A 9,394-nucleotide genomic window follows, 5' to 3' on the forward strand; every position below is an offset into this window, starting at 1 on the left:
GAGAGAGAACATTTAATGAAAATTCCAGTGATTATATTTTAGGGAGGGGATTAAATGGTTTTTCAAAGTCCTTCATTTATGTATTCAGTTTATTGCATACATCGTTTATTGTTGGAATAAATAACGCATTAAGTGCCCAATGCCATATGCTAACACATTTCAAATAAATTCATTTGAATGTCATTACTTTACTCCTTTCTATCCCCCCCTTTTGTGGCTCTAATGTCTGTGATCAAAGAAATTACAAAGCCTGTTCCTCTTTGTGCCCTGCTTATTTGCAGTCTCAAAGATCATCTTAGGACTGCCAGCAATGATTTATGCGAGTATTTAGTAAGGCACATCCCCATATATCCAGATTTCATGTGTGGCAATGCGGTTTAAACAATGCCAGGGCATGAATTGTCTTGTTTGCATGTTGTTTTGGTCATCTAACCTGGTGCACATGGAAGCTTGGAATCAATTAAATCTTCAAGGGATGCGTGAAACAATATTAAAGGGACACCTTACAATGGGTGTTTTCAGGTTACCTGTTTATTGAGCATTCACCTTCATTTGTGTGTAGGGAGATTAGATGACGTTTGTCTTTAATGAGCATTCATTCTTATTTGTTTATGGGGAGGTTAGATGATGATGCATCACAGCAAGTGTTATTCCACATATTCCACTGCATTTCCTTAGTTCCTGCATCACTTTCCTTAGCTCCATCACTTTCCTTATCACAAAAAAGTGTATGACCTTTTGGGGAAGCGGGTTCCCTTCCCATAACTTTTTATTGAATTTTGGATGCATAAGGTATACAGAAACCAGGTAAATAACAACAGGCAGAGTGCTACAAAGCTACTGCATAAAACCAACATTTTGAAATGCAGATAGTCCCTGTAAGCGCAATGGGTCAGTGTGTTTGGCTGTTAACCAGAAGGTTGGTGGTTCAAGCCCACCCAGGGATGGCTGAGGGCAGGATTCCGGCATTGCATGGGGTTGGACCCTCAAGATCCCTTCCAACCATTTCTCCTGCAGAAGGACTTCCAGTAACAGACGACCAGTCTGGTGGCTGCTAGCATCATGAACACTAGATTATTGTGAGCTACAGAGGGGTTTGTGTCGCTTTCTAGGGCCAGAAGGGCCAGAGAAGGATTGGGCAGCGAAATCTGTTCAGCAATCTTAGTTATTAAAGAAAACACCCAGTGCCAACACTGTCGAACTTCATTGTGCTGCAGGATCTCCCAATCGACTGTAACAATCTGATTTCGCCATTTGAGTCCCATCTCAAAATAGTGATAGTCTAGAAGCACCCATTGACACCTGAGTCTACCTTTCTGATTGTTGCTGCCTTGCCAGAAAAGGGTATTCTCCGACCAGAATTAGGCACCTGCTTATCACGTTGCTTGCTCAGGCTTTTGATTCTGTTTCGATTTTTTTTAGGTTTCTTTTCGGTTACCAGGAAGGCAGTGCATTGCCAAACAATGGCATTTGCTCTCAAAAGACACAGTGATGGCTTTAAAAGAGGATTGGACAAATTCATGGGGGATAATTGATGGCTACTAGCCTTGATGGCAAAGGGCTGCTGGTGGCGCTGTGGTCTAAACCACTGAGCCTAGGGCTTGCTGATTGGAAGGTCGGCGGTACGAATCCCCTCAACAGGGTGAGCTTCCGTTGCTCGGTCCCAGCTCCTGCCAACCTAGCAGTTCAAAAGCACATCAAAGTGCAAGTAGATAAATAGGTACCACTCCGGCGGGAAGGTAAATGGCATTTCCGTGCGCTGCTCTGGTTTCGCCAGAAGCGGCTTAGTCATGCTGGCCACATGACTTGGAAGCTGTCTGCAGACCAACGCCGGCTCCCTCAGCCTATAGAGCGAAATGAGCGCCGAAACCCCAGAGTCGTTTGCGACCGGACTTAACGGTCAGGGGTCCTTTACCTTTACCTTTTAGCCTTGATGGATGTTCTCTGCCTCCACAGCTGGAGGCAGTAATGCTTCTGATGACCAGCTGCTGGAAACCACAAGGGGCAGGGAGTGAATGCTCTTGTGCTCGGACCCTGCTGGTGGGTTTCCCCCAGGCATCTGGGTGGCCCCTGTGAGAACAGGACACTGGACTAGATAGGCCATTGGCCAGACCCAGCAGGCTCTTGTGGAATAAAATAGCTTGGAGGACTGCCCTCTGACAGCCCTTTAGATGTACAGTATAGCACATGACCACCCTAATGTGTGTGTTTTGTGTACACACACACTTTTATTTAGCCTAGAGATTTTTGTATTCCCTTAATGGCTCTCCTTGTTCCAGCCCAGCAAATTTAAACCATAACCATCCCTCTCTGGCTCATTCTTGATTTAGGCCTCTTCCTTTAATCAGTTCCCATCTAGTCTTTCCTCCTATTTCACGTGCTTTCTTCTCCCTGATGCTCCTCTTAAACTGTTGGCCTTCATTTGGTAGAAAGGTTTGTGTTCTTTCTTTCTTTCTTTAAGCGACAGAAGTAATTGCAAATATTGCAGCATTTCCTTTCTTAATTAATCCCAACTGTTTCTTTCCTGGGCAATGCCGAGTGCATCCGCGTTTGATGAGGACATTATGGCTTCATCGCTGCGGCAGCAATGGGCTTCCCCTGCCGAGCCCGTAAACAGCAGACAAGCCGCAGACCCAACCCTCATGCAGGTTCTGGCTTTCATTAGAGCCCCAGACTAGAGGAGCACCCAGCTGTGTCGTCCTGTAAGGTCTGTCTTGTCTTTCAAAGCTTGTTAACATGCTAATATAAAAGGAAATAGGACTGACTTTCAGGAATTTACTGCTAGTCTTAAACTTCAAAGATGAAAAGCTCTGTGTCTCCAAACACAGTGTTGGTTGCAGCTCCTATTCATTGCAGTAGTTTCTCCACTGATAGTCTTTTTGGTGCAAAGAATCAATCTATTTTAAAAATTATGTGTTGGGATACTGAGCATATGACACAAACTGCTGCCCTCTCCTGAGCTGAAGCAATGGACCATCTCATCTGACTGGTAGCATCTTTCCAGGGGCTTAGGCATTGTACGTGCATTTCCAAGCATATCATCACAGCCATGAGGACTAGAAACTTTATTAAACAAAAATGAAAGCCAGGATTTTCTGGAAGTTGAGTTCAGTGGCTAATGCCGTGTCTCATTCTCCTCCTCCTGTACATGGAAGGAACTGCCAAATGCACACAAAAGTGTGAAATGCATTTTGTTGTCGTTGACCCATTTTAGAGTTGTTCCTATGCTGCCGTCTGACCACACTGGAGCTTTTCAGCTCTGCTGAACCATCATGTTTCAACCATCAGTTGGTAGTGCTATTATACGTGGGGCTCCACACAATTGAGGAAATAGCACTCTAATGTACCCAGTGTTGCAGTTGGAGGGACTGCATTGCAAAATCTGAAGTGAAAAATTTGAAACTTTGTCTTTGCATTTATTAGAGAAGCATCAATTTGATAGGTTTGCATGAAAATGAAAACTTGGGAGGGGGGATTTTCTCTGTCCCTACTGTCATGGAACTGCTGCATGTCAGCCATGGAAGTCTAGTGTGTTGCACAAGTTTCTGAGACATGGTCTAATAGGTTATACACTCAGTACACCCAGGAAAGTAGCCAGCCATGTTTGGCCTCCCTAACACCTTGAGCACACTATGAATATGCTCCAGAAAACATTAAGCACTCCATTGTGGTTGTGCACCACAGTGGAGACTGGTGCCTATTGAAACTGTTAGGGTGGAAGTCACAGACGCCAATAGGAGAGCAAACTAATTCTAGTTCCACCACCACCACCCTCTTCCTTGCTGAGTTCTACAAGGGCAACATCGAGAGTAAGGATGCTGACAGCCTGTACCACCCCATAGAATGGATGTAAATAAGAAGGTAGCTAGGTGGCAGCCGGCTGGGGGCAGACTGAAGTTGGAGGAGCAGTACAGAAGACGATTGCTAGTGGAAAGGAACAGCAACAACATAATCAACAGCAACAACATACCCTCCCCAACATCTTGAGTCCCAAAACTGGGATGTGCATCTTCCGGCCTGTGTTCCCACACAAGTCACATGACCTGCGTTGAGATGATGGAGCCCCCAAATTGCACTTTTTTCTGGGGCGATGCTCACACAGTGCCCCCAAACACACATTTTGGGGGCACCGTGCAAGATCGTAGCCCTGAACAAAGGGTATTTTTCAGGGGGAAGTACTTTTTTCTGGGTGAGATCTTGGTGCAAAATTGCATGAGATCATGGCACCCAAATTGGCTGTGGTGCTCTCATGTGAGAAAATGGGGTGTCCTGTTTTTTCCAGGATAATTTTTCCAGGGTATGATAATAATAATAATAATAATAATAATAATAATAATAATAATAATAATTTAAATTTCTTACGTGCCCTTCTATTCTGGGTTAAATCATGGATTGCAACAATTTAAATATATGGTATTAAACAACATTTAAAACAAATTACAGTCAAGAGAATAGGATGGGTCCTAACACACACACACACACACTTCAGGTGTCAAAGGCTCAGGAAAGTGGCACATCTTTATTACTGATCTCCTCACTGAGGAGAATCCCCGATATGATTCCCAGAAACCCCAGGGATGCAGTTTGAAAAACCACTGCCTTAATCAAACAAAAGGCTATTTGGGTAGGCATAATCTCAGTCATCTATTAACATTCTGGAGCTGGAATCTGAAGAATTTGGAAGTGCAAAAATGAAACCCAAGTTGCCCTGCTGGGTTAATTATACATAGAATGGCTTCAACCAGGGCTCTCAACAATAAAAGTGTCAAATAACACGCCACCAGGATATATATTTTTTTGAAATGACCTCTTGACTGAACTTATGACTGATGAAAAACTAAAGCCAACACCCAAACTGAGAATTTAATATATTAGAAAAAAAATAGAGCAGAGAAGCAGAACCAAGTCTGACAGCTTTATCACGGTGTTCCCCAAAGTTTATGGTTCAAACCAAAGCAAAACCTTACTTTTTTATTAGATTTCATTAGAATGTTACAGATTATTTACATCCTCCCTTTCACTCCTGTTCTTTCTAAAACCTGACCTTCAAATGACAAACTTTTTCTTAATTAAAGATTAGCAGGTAATGTATGATGTCTTAAATGGAGAAACAGAAAAAAATGGAAGATTATCCACATTGTTACCCAGTGCTAATTCATCACACTTAATTGATTGTTCGGTTTTAAAAAGTCCTGATGTCTGACTACTAGCAATGTAACCCATTAAGTAAAGTCACCAGACTGATTTTTTCCCCAGACTGATTTTTTGGGGGGAAGGGGGTACGGTATAACTGTTCTTAACAGTGAGATACTACTGCTTCCCTAAATTTGCTCAAAGCTTTCATATGCTCAGCATACTGACAACATTATCTAACTTACTTTTGAAGACCATAATGTATAATCCAGGCTCATTTGCGTGTAGAGGTCCTCAAGTCCACCCCCAAGTAAATTCACACCAGACACAGAAATTTTGTTAAGGTTAATGGCATAAAAATTTGGCCACAACCGTTTTATTAAATTACAACATGTGAGTGGTTGCTTAGGCATTGGTTTGACTATGTCCCATCTAGGGGACAGGCTGACTTCCAACCGCTTGGTGGAAGACAGCAAGAGGGAAAACACTTTGGGGAGAGTATTTGGGGGACGGGGCGACCAAGACCCTCCCTCTCCCTTAATGCTCCCAGGGGCCCTTGCGTGGCCCTAACCCATGACCTGGGACGGACAAGCATGGAGAGCCCCTGGATTCCTTTAACGGAATTCCCTGCGCAGCAGCAGCAATGGAGGGGCAGGCACGGCCAACCACTTCCCCTCCCGCAATCCAATTAAATAACCAATGCCTAACCGCCAACCTTACAGTTGTGACTAATTGCTACGTAGTAGGCGAAAGCCCAATGGCCAAAACCAATCTGCCAATTGGGAAAATTCCTACTAGGCCCCTGTCAAAGCAGACGACCCCATGACAGGCAATAGCAAGGTCAAAGCGCACGCCTATACCAGGGGGGGGGATGGGAGATCCGATGCACGCAGCAAAGAGGGGCAGTTACTAAGAACGCCCAGTATATATACCCCTGACCTGTCCATCAACATTTTGCAACATGCTAATCTCCCCAACAACTGCATCGGCCCCTATCAGTACTCTAGCTAACAGATTTGATCCCTCCCCAAAACTTCAGCAGGGTGTCTTGCTAGGCCCCAACCGCAACACGTGCTCTCTAGGAAGGAGAACACGCTTTGCGTGTAGAGGTCCTCAAGTCCACCCCCAAGTAAATTCACACCAGACACAGAAATTTTGTTAAGGTTAATGGCATAAAAATTTGGCCACAACCGTTTTATTAAATTACAACATGTGAGTGGTTGCTTAGGCATTGGTTTGACTATGTCCCATCTAGGGGACAGGCTGACTTCCAACCGCTTGGTGGAAGACAGCAAGAGGGAAAACACTTTGGGGAGAGTATTTGGGGGACGGGGCGACCAAGACCCTCCCTCTCCCTTAATGCTCCCAGGGGCCCTTGCGTGGCCCTAACCCATGACCTGGGACGGACAAGCATGGAGAGCCCCTGGATTCCTTTAACGGAATTCCCTGCGCAGCAGCAGCAATGGAGGGGCAGGCACGGCCAACCACTTCCCCTCCCGCAATCCAATTAAATAACCAATGCCTAACCGCCACCGAGCAAACGAGCTCGCCGCCAACCACTCACAAACCCAGCCCATCCTTCAAGTTTGAAGCCACGGCTTGCAGCCAAGTGTCACACCCCAAAGGTGACAGATGCACCCCATCCGGCCGGAAAAGGGTTATTGCCTTGAAGGTGATTTCTGGGTGCGCAATAACTGCTCCGCCCAACGACAAAACTTTGTGGGCTGCCGCTGCCGTAACCCGCTTCCTAGCGCTTTCCGTAGCCGCAGGACGATGGCTGTCACGCCAGACACGCCTTTGCAAAAAATGCGACCAAAATACTTTAGTGGTCGGCAAAATTGACACCAGTTCCTCCAAATCCTTCAGGATTAAGGAACGCAACACCAGGCAGCCCACCGAAACCAAGTCATTTTCCCCCAATTGTATCACGATGGCCGAAGGGGGGCCCTCCCTTGCCATGAGAGTCCGCACCATCGGGAGCAGTTCACCCCAAAGCATCCCCCGTCTGGCGAGCCAGGACACGTGCACATGACGAGGAAGACCCAGAGCAGGTCCCATTCCTGATTCACGAGCTCTGACACCGGCCCAGTGGACAATACTGTGTCCCATAATCCAGACGCGAACCACTGCTAGGCCTAGGAGAGATGAAAAACAGGCAGCATAAAAATTGGGAAGTTATGGCCTCCCTCGCACATAGCCCTTATAGGCATCAGACTTCCACCTTCCCAAATTCTTGATTCTTTCGACCGACAGGCCCCAATGAGCTGCAGTAGTTGCTGCCCCTATGCGGAAAGAATGGGGGGCAAAGTTGTTAGCCGGGAAGCCACAGGCCAACAGAGCCTTACGCAAGACCATAGCGAACTGTCGCCTCGCCAGTGGGGCGCCATCCTGATGGATTAGGAATGGGCCGTCCCCAGGGATTCTGATGGCCATAAACTTGGCCGTATCTTTGACTGGGCACGGGCCAGCCTCTCCAGTAGCCGGAAGCCGGAGAAGCGCACCCCTGCCCAGCTGGTCCGTTTTCGAATTCCGAATAGTGAGGACCAGCTCCGATGTAGACAAGGCGACGTCCTGCAAAAGCAAACCCCTGGAAACCGCCCCTTGGGTGGCTTCAAGAACCACCTCTCCAACCCGGAGTGCCCCAAAAAATGCGATGGAAAAAGCTGCTGCAAAAAGCCTAGCCTCATACTTAGACCAACAAATGGAAGTCAAAACAGCGCGTATTTTAGTGAGGACATCGAACGTGATGGGCCTCCTGGCTGATGCCCTCGGGGGACGGAGTCGTCCCCAGCCTTCCAATGCTTTACGCACTAGGAAGGAAGCGCCAGGGTCCTTGTCAAAGAAAGCTTTTGAGAAAAAGGAGATGGCAGCCGAGTGAATCCGAAGCGTCCTTGGGGCGCGTCCCTGCTGAAAAAGATGAGCCAAATACTTAAGCACCTGGGAAGTAGAAGGCGGCGACCGCACCGCCACCTGCCTGGGCAAACCGATAAAAGTTACGAAGTCACTCCAAGCCTTATTGTAAGCCCTCAGTGTAGAAGGGGAAAGGGAAGCAGCCACACCTTGCAGAACTAAGTGCTGCCAAGGTTCCAGAGATGGACTGGAAAATATTCCGGGAATTCCTGGGCCTCTGGAGCCAGGGACCTGAAGCGCTCCATCTGGAAACGGGACAGAGCGTCGGCGATCTCATTAGATATCCCTGGAATAAAACGGGCTGAAAATACAATATTATTCCGCAGACAGTGCAGGACAAAGGTCCTGAGCAGGGCCGATACCCTCGCGGAGCGAGAGGACTGTTTTGCAAGCACTGACACTACGGCCTGATTATCGGACCAAAAACAAACCCGGCGGTCCCTAAACTCGTCCACCCACAGGTGGACAGCGACCGCAATGGGGAAAAATTCGAGGAAAGTTAAGTCACGGGAAATTGCTTCGCCTTGCCACGATGGTGGCCAGTGTTCGGCGCACCAGCGGCCCTTCCAATACAAGCCGAAACCCAAGGAACCAGCCGCATCAGAATGCACTTGAAAATCGTTGTGCAGGTTTAATGTATCCTGCCACAAGGATACCCCGTTGAAATCTCTCAAGAAAACCAGCCAGTTCCGGAGATCCGTTTTCACGTCTGCCGGGAGGCGGGTGAAGTGACGTGGGGAGCGAAGGCCGGCAGTAAGCCTGGCCAAACGGGAACAGAAGGGCCTACCCGGTGCCACGACCCTACAAGCGAAATTTAGGTGACCCAAAAGGGATTGGAGCTGCCTCAATGTCACCTTGCGCAGGGGAAGTAAAGCCTCGATGATCTCCTTCAGATTCACCAACTTGGCATCTGGCAAGCGAGAGGTTTGCGCGACAGTATCCAACTGGATGCCCAGATAAATTAACTGCGTGGACGGACCCTCGGTCTTTCCGGCCGCCAGGGGGACCCCCAATTCCTGAGTCAGGGCTGTAAAAGCCCGCATCAAGGCTGCGCAATCCTCAGTATCGTGCGCCCCAACCAGCAAAAAATCATCGAGGTAATGAGTCACCCCTGCTAGGCCGGTCTTATGGCGCAAGGCCCAATCCAAAAAAGTGCTAAATGCTTCGAAAGCCGCACAGGCTATCGAGCAGCCCATGGGCATAGCTTTGTCAAAATAAAATGACCCGTTGAACTGGAAACCTAAAAGCCAAAAATCTTGCGGGTGAATGGGTAGCAATCGGAATGCCGATTCTATATCGCATTTTGCGAGCATGGCGCCAGGGCCGTATTTTCTAATCAATTTAATCGCGT

At 47.5% G+C, this 9,394-nt stretch overlaps 1 non-coding gene across 1 annotated transcript; it reads left to right on the forward strand.

The window, feature by feature from the left end:
• Positions 1-872: 872 nt before the first annotated feature.
• On the forward strand, positions 873-947 carry TRNAN-GUU. Its single transcript has one exon. It is a non-coding gene; the product is annotated as a tRNA-Asn (tRNA).
• The last annotated feature ends 8,447 nt before the right edge of the window (positions 948-9,394 follow it).

This window comes from Lacerta agilis, chromosome 6 (genome assembly GCF_009819535.1).
Source record: "Lacerta agilis isolate rLacAgi1 chromosome 6, rLacAgi1.pri, whole genome shotgun sequence".
NCBI lineage: Eukaryota > Metazoa > Chordata > Lepidosauria > Squamata > Lacertidae > Lacerta > Lacerta agilis.